Source organism: Triticum aestivum, chromosome 5A (assembly GCF_018294505.1).
Source record: "Triticum aestivum cultivar Chinese Spring chromosome 5A, IWGSC CS RefSeq v2.1, whole genome shotgun sequence".
NCBI lineage: Eukaryota > Viridiplantae > Streptophyta > Magnoliopsida > Poales > Poaceae > Triticum > Triticum aestivum.
The window spans coordinates 628784638-628802939 of record NC_057806.1 but is presented as its reverse complement, the minus strand read 5'-3'; the positions used below and the strand labels follow the sequence as shown (position 1 = coordinate 628802939).

Here is an 18302-nt window from a genome sequence, read left to right as displayed (position 1 = left end):
TATTTCATGCCCGAACGAAACACATTGAAGTTGACTATCACTTTGTACGGGAACGTGTATCACAGAAGCAACTTCAGATCAAGTTTATCTCGTCTAAGGATCAACTTGCAGATATCTTCACTAAGCCTTTACCACTGCCACAGTTTGAGGCTTGTAGGCGCAATCTTACCCTTCTCAGTTCTTTAGAAAGTGGCTAAGATTGAGGGAGGGTGTTAGACTATGTATAACTTTTGTACCTATGTACGTATTGTAACACAACCATTATATATAATGAGATAAGCCACCCCTAGAGGGTTGTGCTGGTTCCCAAAACTTATTGTCTTACACCGATGAATGCTTATAATACTACTCCGTACTATCCTGTGCAGCCGGAGGAAGTTTCATGCATGTGGAAACGAACAAGCCAGCTGAGCTGACCCCTGCATGCACAACATCGTTCGTTTCCCTTGACCACATGCAACCGTGCACGCATGAGTTCCCTATATATGCCCACTATTACTACCAGAAGAAGAAGAAGATAGAGAGTGCATCCTGCGGGCGGGAAGGAGGAACAAGGTCCTTCGCACACAGCTAGCGCAGCCTCTGCCTCCCAGCTAGTAGCTAGCGACGACGCAGGCAGCCATGGAGCCGTCCTCGACGGCAGGGCTGCAGCTGGGGCCGCTGTCGGGCAGCCGCCGCAGCGCCAGCGCGGCCTCCTGGGGCTCCCGCCGCTCCGGGTCCATCTCCCACTCCTTGAGCCAGCAGGCGGGCGACCCCTTCGGCCGCGCCGCGTCGCGGCAGGGCCACGAGGACGACGAGGAGAACCTGCGCTGGGCCGCGCTCGAGAAGCTGCCCACCTACGACCGCATGCGCCGCGCCGTCATCCTGTCCAGACACGCCGGCATCGACGGAGCCGACGGCGCTGGTCACGAGCTGCAGGGACTGGTGGACATCAACCAGCTGGCCAGCGGCGAGGCCGGCAGGGCGCTGCTGGAGAGGGTGTTCCAGGACGACAGCGAGCGCTTCTTGAGGCGGCTCAGGGACCGGGTGGACGGGTGGGCATCGACCTGCCGGCGATCGAGGTCAGGTACCAGGGCCTCTCCGTCGAGGTCGATGCCTTCGTCGGCAGCCGCGCCCTCCCCACGCTCTGGAACTCAGCCACAAACTTCCTGCAGGTTGCTACACTAACTATCTTCTCTTCTCACCACTTAAGTTAAGATGGTTTTCAATTTCAGCACTAACCGAAATCACGGAAATTCACTTGAATTAAATTAAATTTTGGAATTTTTGAAAAATACATGAATTCCAGAGTACTACTGAAATTGCCGATTTTTTTGGCGGAAACGTAAATATTTCAGTGTATGCTAAAGTTAATGAAATTCAGTGAATTTCATCAAAATCTCACTGAAACTGAAAACCATCAGCTCTTCCCGTCCTTCCGTCCCTCTCTCCAAAGACTTATAAATTTTGTCCGAAGCCAAACTTTATAGGATAAACTATATATCAACAACCACAATATACACTAAAATATGGATATAATATGAACATATATTTATTATTTATGTAATGATATTAGTTTGGTGTCATAGTTCTTGCTAGTCTTTCTGACAAACTCGATGAAATTTTGCATTGTTTGACTTTAGACAAAATTTATAGTCATTCCTTTTAGAGACAAGAGACAAAGGGAGTAACAAATTACTCCCTCCATTCCATAATGCAGTGCATATAGAATTTTAAGAAAGTCAAATCTTATTAAATTTGAGCAAGTTTATAGATATCTACATATTTATTATCAAATTCATATCACTACATAAAACACAAGGTAGACTTTCATATTATATTTATTTTTTTAATTATTTTTGTTGATATTTTTTCAATGAACTTATCAAACTTTGTGACGTTTGACTTTAAGAAAAGACTATGCGCACTAGCTACTTTGTGGAGTGGAGGGAGTATGTCTTTATCTCTATTTTCCCTCTCCATAGGAGCCGAGTCATTTTTTTTATGAAGGAACAAGACACCAAGATAGTGTGAAAACCAACGTTTCAAAGTCCCACTTATATGCAAACCATTGTTTCAAATTTCTATTTTTATGAAGGAACAAAGCAGTAAAAAACCAAAGTTTCAATGCCCCCCTATATGAAAACCGTGTTTCAAATTTCTATTTTTAAACCACAGCGTCACGTTACCAAAATGTCCTGCCACGTCACGTTACCAAATGGCCAGCCACGTCACCCAGATTCGCATGCTAGCAGCCACATGGTCTTCTTCTTCCTCCCCACCCATCCACCCACCTCTGTGTGTGTGTTCCCTACGGGCTACGTCCCTCCCATCCACCCCAGGGCTGGTCCTGAGATTTTGTTGGCCCGGGGCGAAACTAAAATTTGGGGCCCTTAATAAACACATCATATTAATAAAAATTGAATATATATATATATGTGTGTGTGTATATGTGAAAAAATATTAATAACACTTCAATGCATTGAAAATTAGTATGCGTATCAAATAATTTATAAATGTTACCTTAAAATTTTCTTCTAATATTCCTCGATGCGAAGTCACTTATGATGGGGTCGATGTTAATCTCATCCAATAATTTCTTGTCGATGCATAAGGTAGCCAAACCACCTCTGTTGAGTCATTGCTGACCTCAAATAATTCTTTAACAATTTCAGATTTGAAAAACCTCTTTCAGCCAATACGACCGTCACAGACACAGTAAATAAGATGCGATAAGCAATGAAGATATTCGGATAATAATCAACTTCTCTCACATGCACAAAAATCTCCATAGCAAACATTAAGCCATTTGGCAAAGTGAATCTCATAATCTTCAATTCAAAAATAAGAGCATATACCTCAAGATCAGATGAACCATCAAGAGAGAGTGTTTTAGCAAATTTTGTGCAACAATCTATGATTGAACAAATTTATCAACGGCCTTCTTCCTTTTCCTTTTATTGCTTCCCGATGCATGCGTCTTGTTTCTCGGCGGCATACTAACACACAATCCTGAAAATGTATTTTTTGCACCGGTTATTAGACAGTACCATATATACATCAAGGAACGGCAAATCCCAATCTAATATACCTGATTCTGATGGTCGAATCCATGATAGCATAGCATCAGTCCGTGTGCTATTGGCAACGCGTAAAGTCGGAGAGCAATTGACCAAGCGTGACGATGAGGCCCCCTGGACTGAAATCAGCGGTGGACTGGATTAGGAAGGAGAATAGGAGAAGGGAATTCGGAATTAGCAAGAGCCAGGCGGCAGACCTGCAGTATGGCGTGTCGGCGTCCGCCGTCGGGCATCGGCGGCCTAGGGCTGGGAGGTAGGGAAATCACGATCGCAGTTTTTTTAGGTCAAGTCGTGAAGGGATTAGGGATAGCAGATCGTTGTCTTTTTTTTTCTACGTGTAGGATGAAGGAAGCGATCGCTAATTAGGGCGTGGCTGTCGCTAATCCTGCCGTTGCTGCTCTTTCGGCTTGCGATCCCGTGCATGTACGTGAAGGCTGAAAGTAAACCCGGGCATGGGCAGCCCGGCCCGACGACCCGGCCCGAGCCCGGCCCGAAAAACCCGGGCCGGGCCGGGCCGGGCTTGACATTCGGGCGGGGCTCGGGCTTTGTTTTGCAGCCCGAAAGATAGTTCGGGCCGGGCTCGGGCTTCACTTTTCCTGTATTTCGGGCCGGGCTTTCGGGCTTCGGGCCGGGCTTGCACGTGCGCGTACTAGAAAATAGCATTCGGGCCGGGCTTTCGGGCTTCGAGCTTGATTTCGGGCCGAGCTCGGGCTTGAAAATATGGAGTATTTCGGGCTTCGGGCCGGGCTTTCGGGCTTCGAGCTTGATTTCGGGCCGAGCTCGGGCTTGAAAATATGGAGTATTTCGGGCTTCGGGCCGGGCTCGGGCTTGAGAAATGGAGGTCGGGCTTTTACAAGCCCAGCCCGAAACCCGGCCCGGCCCGACGTTTGCCCAGGTTTAGCTGAAAGGCTACGCCTTTGACTATTTTTTCTGACATGGGCCTACCTAGTAACTTGCTATACATAGTGGCTACATACCTGGGTGGGGGCCCCTAGCTTGTGGGGGCCCGGGGCGGCCGCCCCCCTGCCCCCCCTCAGGACCGGCCCTGATCCACCCAAGGCCAATGCATACCACTACCAGATCAGACCATGGAGAACTCGCTCGTGGCGGCGGTGCCGATGGGAGGGCAGCATCTCGTTTGGAAAGTCAACGACGACGTCCTGGTGAGGGCGTTCAACTCTGGTCTGGTGGTGCCACGCCCACTCCTGCGGGGCTCCTCGGGGGGCAGCAGGGGAGACCAAAATTCAGCCTGGCTAGCCGCAAGCCATGACGACACCCATCAATCAGCTCTAGAGGGCGGGTCGGCGGCGAGTCTCAGGACTCTAATGGCTTCTCGCGCCGAGCGTCATTGAGGTGTTCTACGAAATGCCTGTGAGCGTGTGCTCGCGGATTTGACGATTCGTTCCCTAATCCCAGCCAGCCAGCCAGCCAGCCTCATTCCCCTGCCCATCCTTTCATGGCTTGCCGTGCAGTATCGGTTATTCACATTTGGTCTCTCTCATTTACTCCTGCTTTTTGTATGCAAGGATGGATTTAATTAGTAGGGTAATGATGATTTGCTTACACAACGATATATATGATGCTGGCAGGGTCTCGTCGGCCGACTTGCTTCCTCGAACAAGAGGACCATCAACATACTCCAGAACGTCAATGGCATCATCAAACCATCAAGGTAAAAAGTCCTGACATCATTACTCTTCCTGCCTGCAAGTATCCGTTGTCAAGATCAGTTTTCAGTATCTTGGCGGAATCAGCAACAATGTTCACTCATCATTCTTCTTGCTTTCCTCTAAATGTGATCGGAAAAAGTAAAAAAAAAAAAGAGTAGACTGATCAACTGTACCTTTTGAAGCCAAATAAGCAAGTATTTTAACATGCATGGCGTTTTTCAGGATGACCCTTCTGCTTGGACCTCCATCTTCAGGAAAGAGCACATTTATGCGAGCACTTACTGGGAAGCTCGACAAAGCCCTCAAGGTTTGAACTAATCTTTTTTTCTTCTTCTGCATTATGGCCGCGTATACAAAAATAAATAATCATCGTATGGATATGGCAACACACCCAGGTGTCTGGCAGCATCACTTACTGTGGCCATACATTTGAGGAGTTCTACCCTGAAAGGACCAGTGCGTATGTTAGTCAGTACGATCTCCACAACGCAGAGATGACCGTAAGAGAGACACTGGATTTCTCCAGGCGGTGCTTAGGCATCGGTGCCAGATATGACATGCTCGCTGAGCTCGCTGTCAGGGAGCGCGAAGCTGGCATAAAGCCAGATCCCGAGATTGATGCTTATATGAAAGCTACTGCGGTGCAAGGGCAGGAGAGTAATATTGTTACCGATCTTACTCTCAAGGTGAGATTTCGACTGTTCTGTCAATTACATGCAACTCTCTAGCAATTTTTTCCCATTTGAGTCTTAAGAAAAACCTCACTGTCAGGTTCTTGGGCTTGACATTTGTGCCGATATGCCCATTGGTGATGAGATGATCAGAGGAGTTTCTGGCGGGCAGAGGAAGCGTGTAACAACTGGTATGCATGCATACATAGAAAGAATAAGCTCAACCTTTCCATTCATTGTTGAAAGGAATTTCTTACTTAATTCATATTACGCCCATCTGATTTTTTTTTTACTTATATCCATGGCAGGGGAGATGCTAACAGGACCTGCAAGGGCTTTGTTCATGGATGAAATTTCCACTGGTTTGGACAGCTCTAGCACATTTCAGATTGTGAAATACATAAGACAATTGGTCCATGTGATGAATGAGACCGTGATGATCTCCCTCCTACAACCACCGCCAGAGACCTACAACCTGTTTGATGACATTATTTTGCTATCAGAAGGATACGTAGTGTACCATGGGCCACGCGAAAACATCTTGGAATTCTTTGAATCTGCTGGTTTTCGATGCCCCGAAAGGAAAGGAGTTGCTGACTTTCTTCAAGAGGTCACTTCCAAGAAAGACCAGCAACAGTACTGGTACCTTGACCAGGAGCAGTATCGTCACATGTCTGTCCCAGAGTTTGCTGAACGTTTCAAGTCATTCCATGTAGGCCAGCAGATGCTCAAGGAGCTGCAAATTCCTTTCGACAAGTCCAAAACTCATCCTGCTGCGTTGACCACCAATAAGTATGGGCAATCCAGCTGGGAGTCATTCAAGACAGTTTTGTCAAGAGAGAAGTTATTGATGAAGCGCAACTCCTTCATCTACATCTTCAAGGTTGCCCAGTTGGTCATCCTTGGGCTTATTGCCATGACTGTGTTCCTCAGAACAAAGATGCCATATGGGCAGTTTTCTGACAGCAGCAAATTCTTTGGTGCTTTGACTTTCAGTTTAATGACCGTCTTATTCAATGGGTTTGCTGAGCTACAATTTACTATTAAAATGCTTCCTACGTTCTACAAACAGAGGGATTTCTTGTTCTTTCCTCCGTGGACCATTGGAGTGGTAAACATCATCACAAAAGTTCCTGTTTCGCTTGTGGAGTCCATAGTATGGGTCGTCCTCACGTACTATGTAATGGGCTTTGCACCTGCTGCAGGAAGGTATAGATCCGCGTATCATCCTTGTGCCCACTTCAACTTTTGCATTTAAGTTTTGAATTCATAACTCTATTATTCATCTAGTTGCTCATTGCAGGTTCTTTCGTATGCTTTTAGCTTTTTTCGCTACTCACCAAATGGCAATGGGTCTGTTCCGATTTCTTGGTGCTGTTTTGAAATCAATGGTTGTGGCCAACACCTTGGGGATGTTTGTGATCCTTCTTATTTTCATATTTGGAGGATTTGTCATACCTAGAGGTAAGCACCCTGTCATGACAAGCTAGGCATGATATATCAGCTATCCGCATCTCATTTGCATGGATGAACATAAGCCTTCTTCATCCTTAACTTTGATTTGCATAGGTGACATCCGACCATGGTGGATTTGGGCTTACTGGGCATCTCCTATGATGTACAGCCAGAATGCAATATCCGTCAATGAATTCCTTTCAAGTAGGTGGGCCAACGTAAGTTTTTCTTAGGACCCTGTTTTTTTTAGTTTCTCCTAACTCGGACAGTGAAGGGATCACCATATCCTAGTGTTGTAAAGGTGATGACATCTCAACTAATGCTGGACGTTTTCTTTTTTACTACAGCCAAACAATGATACATCTATCGATGCACAAACAGTAGGCGAGGCTATTCTTAAAGCCAAAGGCTATTTTACTAGAGATTCGGGATTTTGGGTTTCCATTGGAGCCATTGTAGGATTCACTATTTTATTCAACATACTGTACCTTCTGGCACTTACGTACTTGAGCTGTGAGTACCATTTTTTTTCTTCTGGTTGACATTATTGTTTGGAGCCTTAGTGAGCAAGGTACTTACACTATATATGATTTGTTCTCATCCAGTTGGCAGCAGCTCAAACACAGTTTCAGATGAGGAGAATGAGAATGAGACAAACACTTCAATACTTATAGGTGAGTTCTTAAGTATTCATTACACTACTGCAGTCCTTGTACTAGTATTTATTAATCAAGCCACTTGAAGCCGTTAACAATAATGCTAATTAGTCACTATCTTCACTTGCAATTTCTGCAGATGAAGCCACAAATAGGCCAACTCGGTCACAAATCACCTTGCCTTTCCAGCCTCTTTCACTTTCTTTCAACCATGTAAACTACTACGTGGACATGCCTGCAGTAAGCCTACCTATCTTTCTAATCACATATCGTGTTAGGACATAAATTCATCACCTGTATGATAACATTATCTGCAGATGTGAACGGAAAATATTTTAGGCCTAACATAAAATCTCTCAACTTGTGTTTCAGGAAATGAGAGAGCAAGGATTCACAGAAAGTCGTCTCCAGTTGCTCTCTGATATCAGTGGTGCTTTTAGGCCTGGTGTTCTAACAGCATTAGTTGGTGTGAGTGGAGCTGGGAAAACCACTCTAATGGATGTCCTGGCAGGAAGGAAAACTAGTGGATCTATTGAAGGAAGTATCACCCTCTCTGGTTACCCTAAAAGACAAGAAACTTTTGCCCGCGTGAGTGGCTATTGTGAACAAACTGATATCCATTCACCAAATGTTACTGTGTATGAATCCATTCTGTACTCTGCCTGGCTGCGTCTTTCCTCAGATGTCGACGAAAATACGAGAAAGGTATATTCATTCAATCCACGTTTCAGACTCAAGTAAAGATGCGGTGTTCTTTATATTTGAAGCTTCAAACTGTAATTACTTCCATCTAAAGAAATTAATCTTCACTCTCGCAGATGTTTGTGGAGGAAGTCATGACTCTTGTGGAGCTTGATGTGTTGCGTAATGCTATGGTTGGTCTCCCTGGAGTGGACGGGTTATCGACTGAACAAAGAAAGAGACTGACAATTGCCGTGGAGCTGGTAGCAAATCCTTCAATCATATTCATGGATGAGCCAACTTCTGGTCTTGATGCTAGAGCCGCGGCAATTGTAATGCGGGCGGTGAGAAATACAGTGAACACTGGGCGAACTGTGGTTTGCACTATCCATCAACCCAGCATCGATATATTCGAGTCTTTTGATGAGGTTCTCTCTCTCTCTCTCTCTCTCTCTCACACACACACACACACACACACACACACACACACAAGATATATATATAGAAAATGAAAATAACTCACTGTTGGTTCCTTTTATAGCTTCTGCTTATGAAAAGAGGAGGACGAGTTATTTATGCTGGTGAACTTGGTCAGCACTCTCACAAATTAGTTGAATATTTTGAGGTCAGTTTCCTTGGTTTACATGTTGAGTTGGGGCAGCAAGTTTTGTATTAATTTGCAATTGAACGGATAACCTGCTTACAAATATGACCAGTGGGCTTAGAAAAAAGTCACTGAAGACTTAACAGGCCTTGAACTCCTTGTAGGTGTAGAAAAGTGAAAAACCTAACACAAGAGGTTGTCATTGCATTGCAGGCAATTCCAGGTGTTGAAAAGATCACAGAAGGATATAATCCTGCAACATGGATGCTGGAAGTTAGCTCCCCTTTAGCTGAGGCTCGCCTGAACGTAAATTTTGCTGAAATTTATGCTAATTCTGATCTTTATAGGTAAGTAGCCTCATTCGTTGAACTTGAGAGCAACCCTTCACTATTTTTATCCATTGGCTGTTAATTCCTTTTAAAAAAGTACATATTCTCTTGAAATGTTGTGCCAAAATTACAGTTGTTTTCATTTCTAATATCAACATTGAGTTCCTGTTTCTCAAATATGACCAGGAAAAACCAAGAACTTATAAAGGAATTAAGCGTTCCCCCACCTGGCTATGAAGATCTCTCATTTCCTACGAAGTATTCTCAGAATTTCTACAATCAATGTGTTGCAAACTTCTGGAAGCAATACAGATCTTACTGGAAGAATCCACCCCACAACGCCATGCGCTTTCTTATGACGATGATCTATGGCCTTGTATTTGGCACAGTGTTTTGGCAGAAGGGGACAAAAATGTATGATCTTATTTTGCTGTAGTTTGGACTTTCAAATGATTATATATTAGCTTCTATGGAGGCACTAATGCTTTTTTGCATATGTTTGATTTGTGGGCAGAGACTCACCACAAGATTTGTCCAATCTACTTGGAGCCACTTATGCTGCTGTCTTCTTCCTTGGGTCTGCCAACTGCATCACAGTTCAGCCTGTTGTGTCAATCGAGCGAACTGTTTTCTACCGTGAAAAGGCGGCAGGGATGTACTCTCCATTATCCTATGCATTAGCTCAGGTAATTAGTCGGTCTTAATTTGATACACGTTTTGATTGTTGTTTAGATTCATTGAGCTTGTGTAGATGAAAGGGCCCATCCTATTCAAAATATAATGAGTGCAAATTCCAAAGTTGGTATGATTCTAAAGATTGTGCAATTTTTTGATTCGTACAGACATGCGTGGAGATGATCTACAACATCGTGCAGGGGATTCAGTACACAGTCACCATCTATGTGATGATTGGATATGAGTGGAAAGTTGCAAAGTTCTTCTATTTCCTTTTCTTTATAATTTCATGCTTCAACTACTTCACATTGTTTGGCATGATGCTGGTGGCGTTGACCTCATCTTCCATGCTCGCAAACATACCCATAGCCTTTATACTCCCTCTTTGGAACCTTTTTGCTGGGTTCCTCGTTGCGAGACCGGTAAGTAAGCCAAGATTAACCTGCCTGTGTCGCGTGTCGATTAATTAACTAGATTTGTTGACTGAGGATTATGATGATGGTTGGTTGGTTATTGTTGCAGTTATTACCAATTTGGTGGAGGTGGTACTACTGGGCGAACCCTGTGTCTTGGACCATCTATGGCGTCATCGGGTCGCAGTTTGGCGATAACACCAGTCGTCTGTCGGTCCCCGGCGGGAGCCCCACGGTGGTGAAGCAATTCTTGGAGGACAATATGGGCATCAAGCACGATTTCCTTGGGTATGTCGTGCTCGCGCATTTTGCGTATGTCATCGGCTTCTTCTTGATGTTCGGCTACTCCATCAAGGTGTTGAACTTCCAGAAACGTTAGGCAGACGGCCGTTTATGCTGCTGCAAGAGAGAAGCGGCAATCTATATACTTAGTGTGTATATGTGTATAGTAGAAGTGGTAGGGTACATACATAGACATCGTTGTATAAGCTCTGCTATTTAGAGGAATGAATTTTTTGGACTTCATCAAAAATAAAAATGACATCCTTTTCCGTTTAGTTAATTTGTTTGTTGTAAGTTGTTGGTGCGGACAAGGTACCTTGGCATGTTCCTCTTTCTAGTCATCCAGCATGGATAACCAGATCAACGACCGGTCCACTGTACCGTACTGGAAGAAGCGGTGAGGTGAAGAAGTGGAAGGAAGAGGAGCGGCGCGTCCTCATGCTCTGTTTCTCCGCGCGTCAGACAGCCAGCCCTCTTCCTTCCTCTCAACGCCAACCAACGTGCCAATAAAACCACCGCCACCACTCCCACTCCTCTGCCTTCCACCCCACCCCACTCCCACTGCTTCTTCCAGTCCACTGCCGCCCACGATGCCGCCCGTGCCCGCTGACGCCTTGCTGCCGGAGGGCGCGACGGCGTTGGAGGTCCCCTCCGAGTCGGACCGCCCGGCCACCGTCTGCCACTTCAAGGGCCCGGAGGTCCCCGCCGCGGCGACCGCGGTCCGGGGCCTCGCCCACGCGCCCTTCCCGGACTCCGGCGTCAAGCTCTACTTCAACGGCGACCCGGACAGCCCGGGGGTGCACTACGCGCGGCGCGTCGCGTACGCGTGCATCACCCCGCCGTGCCGCGCGGGCGACCAGGGCCCCTTCATCCGCCTCGTCTTCCGCACCCTGGCGCTAGACCTGCCGCAGAACTTCGAGCTCCTTCGTCCCGCCCCCGGCTGCCGGGGCGTCCCGGTGCTGCTCCGCACGCCCCGCGACCGGGAGGCGGCCGCGCGGAGGCAGCCGTTCCGGCTCGACGGCGCCACGGTGAGGCTCGTGCCCGTGCGGACCGTCCTCGACGTCTCCGGCGGCTGCATGGCCCACGTCGCGCTGCACGGCTACCCTGCCGAGCAGCGGACGGGCGCGCACGCCACGGACAACTGCCGCAGGTTCGGCGTCGTGCGCGAGATCGACCCCGGCTGCGTCGTGGCGCCCGGCCGCTCCGCCGTCCGCGTCGTCCTCCAGCTCGAGCACCCCCGGGAGATCCCCCGCGAGCTCCGGGTCTACTACCGCGACGGCTCCGCCAGCGTCGTCCCCGTGGAGATCGTCGGGGTCTGGGAGTGCTCGCACTCTTACGACGAGGATGGAGAGTACGTGCCTCTCTTCAAACAACCAGCTGCGACCTCACATAATGACGTAGTTGAGGCTCCGTTGTTGCTGGCCGGGATTGCTGAATGCAATGGCATTGGCACCGGGTCGTCTTCTCAAAATTAGCAAGAGCCGTAGCCGGCTTAGTCTCAGTTAGTGTGCGTACGAGGGAAAATAAGTCACTTGCTTTTGTGCGATCGATTTCCCCCATCTTAGGCTGATTGTAATGGGTAGTATCGTAAATTAGTATCATGTATATGATACTAATGTAAGATACTACCTCTCTAATTCATAGTATCATATAATAGTATCATAGATGACTTTATTTATTGTCATGCATGACACATACTCCCTCCGTTCCAAAATAGATGACCCAACTTTGTACTAAGTTTAGTATAAAGTTGGGTCATCTATTTTGGAACGGAGGGAGTAGTAGTGTATCATTTATTATGATACGGTGTTATAATATGATACTCAACCTTCTCTTTCTTTATTTAATTCTATGCCACATCATCTAAATTGCCTAGTTGGCATGCATGCTACTAATTATGATACTTTCATTACGATCAGCCTTACCACAAATCCAGAGTGCCTACCATGTTCCCCAGAAAACACTAAGAACATCTACAACCCGACCCTCCACATCGGTCCCAATCGCACAGGCAGACAGCCGGCATGCAAAAACCGCACCCAACTAGGCTTCTCATAACCAACCCAAACGCCCGGGCTGCTCAAGAACCCTCATATTCAACTCATATTTAGGGCGGATATGCGAAGGCCCGAACACGCTTGGACACTGCCGCCACGTCAAATCGGCCTGCTATGGCCGGCGCCTCTCCCACCCCCACACAAAAACCCCTCTGCACCCCTCCCGTCTCCTCCACTTCCTCTCCTAATTTCTCCGCCCCCTCCGCCATGACCAAGTCTGGCCACGACTCTGGCAGCGAGCCCGCCGAGGACGATATGGCTCAGGTGGACGGGAGACAGCGGAAGGGAGGTTCACCAGCAAGGTCCACGCAGTTGGAAGTGGATCCTCTAAAATTAAGGAGGAAAGTCACCTAAGCTACAGTGCGATCTAGTGCAAAACAAAGAAGGAAAGTCAGAGGCACGGTAGCAAATAATGTAGTTATCTACTATAGCAGGTTATGTGCGTGGTTACTGTTCATGTAAATAAATTTAAAATTAATTTTATTGCATCATAATTTTGTTTGTGTGTATTTTTTGTAAATATATACAATAGATTTGTAATTTACAAATTAATTTAAGTTATTTTAGCCTTAATTTTATGGATGTGAAGGAGGAAAGTTAAAAAATTGTAGCTTAGATGACTTCTCTTCTTGATGTTAAAGGATCCACTTCCCGTGCAGTCTACGGACAGGGTTAATCCGGAGGCGCCAGGATGGACGTGAAGGTTCATCTAGTGCTCCCTGTTTTTGTGTACTGTTCAATGCTGCTCTGTTCTTTTGATGAGGTATGAAATTCACTGGCATTGGAGTTGCACAAATGAGTGAATGACAAACTGAAAGTTATCGCGATGACAATGGCCACTCAGGTCGTAAGCCAGTGGCCTGTGATGCGAGGTGGTAGAGCATGGGCGAGGGAACCTAGTGATTGCACAGTTTAGACGGCCACGTGGTAGAAAATTCAGTATAGAACGATTAAGATAAAGCGGGATTTGGTAGAAGCTAAGAGGCCGATTTTGAGTTGTGTATATGGAAGCACTCTGACCGTTTGTTTTTCGTGGGGGTAGGACACTAATGTTAACTGAATTTGTGTGATCTGTGTGAGTGCGTGTGTTTCAGGCAGTTTATGTGATTTTTTTGATAGATTGATTGGAACTTGCATAGTGAACTGTAAAAATTGATTTGTAAAAGTTATGTGTAATCATTTATTTCTTGATTTCTGCAAAATGGAAGCATGGCAAGGGGGAGGAAGATGGTGTGGTCGCTTGTGATATTCAGCAAAGCAGTAATGCTTGACAGTGTCATGTTTTTTTGTATCCCCCCTGTTTCCTGATGTGCATACTAGAAAGTTTGTTTCTTCTGCTGGATGCTCAGCTTACGTCTAAGGAGTGCGCCGCTGGACAGAACACTGTGTCCATCAAGGATGAGTGCGCTCGAGCAGTCCATCATCAAGGCCTTTCATCGCAATTCTAACGGAGCGACCCAAACATATTCCACATATCCAGGAGTTTGAATGGAATTGCACATGACTATGCTCACCAGCTGTTGAACTCATCAACTGAACCCGTCTTTGCATGCTGCAATCAAGCTCATAGCTCATAGGCAATCTAATTGTTATCTCATTCACAAGCTTGTTACTCTGGTTTGCCTGGGCTTTTGTATTCATGCTGTTCACTGTTTTTGAACTATGCCTGGTCATGATTCGACGCCTCAGTTAATTGGCGAGGTGGCTCGACGGGTCGTCGGCCGGCTGGCACCAAAGGAATCGCACAAGGTGACAGCGGGCTCGGGAGCGAACGAGGAAGAAGCAGAAAACCGAGCAGGCTAGAAAAACGAGAACGTTGGATAGAGAAAATACTTTGGATAAATACTACTCCCTCCGTCTAGGTGTATAGTACTCCCTCCGTCCGGTGAAGAGTGTACATTTGACTTTAAAATTTGTCCATAAAAAAATGTGCTTCTATCTTTCGAATGCTTTTTAAAGTAGATTTTTTTTCTCTCATCACACGGTAATCAAGATCAATAACATTCTACGCATGATCTCTTTAATTTTTACATGCACTTAGCTCATTAAAGGTTAGGTAATTAAAAAGGAAAGAGATGGTGACTTGCATTTTTTGAATGCATTTTTTACTTCATTTCATAATTTTTCCTGAAATTTCTAAATGCACAATTTTCATCGAATGAAGGGAGTAAGTCACATTAGGAGGAGCTCCACAATCTAGGTGGCTAAGGATTAGGCGAGGCAAAAAAATCAACATGAAAACCATTCAATAGCTGTACCCCATGACCAGCCAAATATTCAACAATGAATGTTTGGCTAGCCCATGCAAGAATTAAATCCCTCGCATGCAGGCCGACTTGATTCCTTTGACTAACCAGTGCTGTCATTTATTTAGCAATTAACCCCTAATTAATAACCAGAGAAGAGGGTGAGTAGTCAAACGAGATGGGACAAAAACAAGAAAACAATTAATGTAAGGCACCTAGGTGATTTGGGAATACTACCTCCGTCACGGTTTAGAAGGCGCGCTTGGAAATTCTCTGGGACCTAGGTGGTTATCTATTGGTTGTGACATGGGCTAAAAAATAGCATTCATACTATGCATGCATATAGAAATAGTATATCGGAGTACTAATTAGCTACTAGAAATAAATGCAATGCGTCCTAAACCTTGTCTATTGTGGAAACGCACGCAAATTTAACTGTGCCTTCTAAACTGTGATGGAGGGAGTACCTGATTTTCATAAAGTGACTTATACACCTAAACGGAGGGAGTAAAGCTTTTTGTGGAGGCCAAATAGCACTAGTAGAAAAAGGGTCTTCAGTCCCGGTTCATAAGGGCCTTTAGTCCCGGTTCTGGAACCGGGACTAAAGGGTCGGTACTAATGCCTATCCCTTTAGTCCCGGTTCAATCCAGAACCGGGACTAAAGGGCGCGGCCACGTGGAGCTCCACCTTTAGTCCCGATTGGTAGCACCAACCGGGACTAAAGGAAATTTTATGATTATTTTTGAAAAAAAAAATTGAAATTTTTTTTGAATTTTTTTTTTATTTTCAAATTTCTGAATTATTTTAACCTCTAGTCTGTAATCACCACCCCTCATCACTTCTCAATTTATCCTCTAATCACCCCTCATCATTCCAAATCATCTAACTTCCCGAACGGTCACCCATCCTCCCACTCCCCCAGCCTGAGCACGCTTAACTTTCGGGTTCTATTCTCCCTCGCTCCAAGTCTGCACTTCTTGTTTTCCTGACAATACTAAGATGTCAATCCTATTAACCTTCAGGAATTTTTCTTGAGCACGAAGTGACACATTTCATAGTTTTATTTTGAAACTATTGTTTTAAAAAACAATAATTATTTAGTAACACTAATATTTCTTGAATAATTAGTTTGACCATTGTTTGACCACAGTTTGACCAAAATTGAAATAACTGAATTAATTATTTAGTAACACTAATATTCTAGAATAATTAGTTTGACCATTGTTTGACCACAGTTTGCCCACTGTTTGAATTTTTTTCGATTTTTTTCACTCTAGATCTTAAAAGCCCCATAACTTTTTTCTATTAGGTTTTTGAGGATTTTGAAAATGTTTAACGGGGTCCTATTAAATTCGGATGTAACTTTTCGAGCAGATGATTTTTCATATAAAAAACTTTTTCATCCGAGTTAATATGCAAAAGTTATGCCCATTTTTACAAATTTCAGAGAGATTTTGCAAATAAAGTCAAAATTCACATTTGCAAATTTTCCCAACAACTAGACCACATATCACATGGGAAACTTATTTTCTTTTATTTTTTTGACATTTCCATCATTTTCTTTTATTTTTTTAAAAATTGAAAAGGCGATCCAGGGGGGTAGAGTTTGAAAATGAGACCTTTAGTACCGATTCATGGCACGAACCGGGACTAAAGGTCTCAACCCCATTAGTCCCAGTTCGTGCCTCAAACCGGGACTAAAGGTCTAATCTTTAGTCCTGGTTTGAGGCACGAACCGGGACCAATGGTTGTGGGCCAGGAGCGAGGCCCATTGGTCCCGGTTCATCCCACCAACCGGGACCAAAAGGTCCAGATGAACCGGGACCAATGGCCCACGTGGCCCGGCCGGCCCCCTGGGCTCACGAACCGGGACCAATGCCCCCATTGGTCCCGGTTCTGGACTGAACCGGGACTAATGGGCTGACCCGGCCTGGACCAAAGCCCTGTTTTCTACTAGTGTAGCTCAAAGTAATTAAGACCATAGTTTTGATTTTCAAAACACTTAGGCCTCATTCGGTTTGGAGGATTTTCGTAGGAAAAACATAGAAACAAGGATTCCGGAGGAAAATTTCCTATATATGCATTCGGTTTGTAGAAAATGCGTACAAGAATTTCGTAGGAATACTACTAATTTCCTGTGTTTTTGGAGAAAACTACACATCCACTCAAAGCTCATTTTGCGTGTAGGAATGAGGCAAGTCAATTCCTTAAGATGACAAATGCCATCCTATCAAATTCCTATACTACTCTTAATTTTCCCTCCAAACCGAATGAGCCCTTAAGAAATGCAGAGCTATCAAATGGTGTGTGGCCATGCCATCAAATATTATTATTTCCCCCATGTTTCTCGAATACATTATGTCCCCCATGTTGTTTCCCAAGCATACACTCACATGCATAACATACGTCATTCAAGGACACGATGTAATGGATTATTTATTGATAACATGAAGTGCACTTAGCATATCCATTAAGCTCTATCCATCAACGCAAACCTTGCAGGTGCACTTGCCAAAGAAAAATTCACTGCACGGATGTTCGCGGATCACCTGCCCAGGGAAACCGAAACGACTCAGGCATAGAGACTTGCAAGTACCCTTGGTACAAACAAACAGCCGACTGAAAGAAGAAGTCAAGCATTTCTCTGCATACACAAACATAATAAAAAAATACCATGAGAGTGAGAGATGGATTGCAATAACAAGATCTTTACATCATTGTGTACAAGTGATAAGTTGTGAAAAGCCTCAAGGCAATACACAGAATGTGCATGGACCAAGATCATATTAGAGAAAACTCTTGGTAGTATGATTTTGAAATCTTATGAAGATTTCTCAAGGTTCTTCATTTGAAATAACACATGCCCTAGGAAATCTAGTTTAGGAAAATGAAAGAGAGAACACACCTACAGATGTAGTGCTTCCGAACAACACCAACATCACCAAAAAACAAGCGGCAGCGGACCTTCCATCCATTCTTGAATTACACGCTCCAACGAGAGCCAAAGGGTCAATCAAGCCTTTAAAAAAGTGTCAAAAGGATATGGAATGGCGTGAAATGATGTGCCATATATAGACTTCTAGACTTCAATGACTTATATCACATTTAATGTGTTTTGTTTTACTCCCTCTGTTTCTTTTAGAGATTTCAATAAAGACTAGTATATACGAATGTATATAGACATATTTTATAGTGTAGATTCACTCATTTTGCTCCGTATGCAGTCCGCATTGAAATCTCTAAAATTTTGTCTAGAAGTATATAAATATGGCACATTAAATACATACTCAGCTACAAGTTCTACAATGACCTGTATCACATTTAATGTGTTTTGTGCTACTCCCTCCGTTCAAGTAAGGGACTACATACGGAGCAAAATGAGTGAATCTACATTCTAAAGTATGTCCATATACATCCGTATGTAGTTTGTATTGAAATCTCTAAAATGACTTCTATTAGAAACGGAGGGAGTGGATATAAAAGGGTAATCGATGCATCATATCT

General features: G+C 44.8%; 1 long non-coding RNA gene and 1 pseudogene across 2 annotated transcripts; one reads left to right on the top strand and one right to left on the bottom strand.

The window, feature by feature from the left end:
- The first annotated feature begins 530 nt into the window (after positions 1–530).
- LOC123105469 (ABC transporter G family member 48-like) lies at positions 531–10717 on the top strand (annotated as a pseudogene). The gene is made up of 19 exons (XR_006450849.1): positions 531–1154; positions 4649–4731; positions 4952–5036; positions 5125–5415; positions 5501–5591; positions 5709–6609; positions 6704–6864; positions 6970–7073; positions 7203–7368; positions 7461–7529; positions 7651–7751; positions 7884–8216; positions 8330–8620; positions 8734–8817; positions 9010–9143; positions 9312–9539; positions 9640–9811; positions 9968–10222; positions 10323–10717. The product of XR_006450849.1 is annotated as an ABC transporter G family member 48-like (transcript).
- On the bottom strand, positions 2726–3416 carry LOC123105470 (uncharacterized). Its single transcript, XR_006450850.1, has 3 exons — positions 3257–3416; positions 3071–3178; positions 2726–2991 (listed from the first exon to the last, which is right to left on the bottom strand). It is a non-coding gene; the product is annotated as an uncharacterized lncRNA (long non-coding RNA).
- Positions 10718–18302: the final 7585 nt, after the last annotated feature.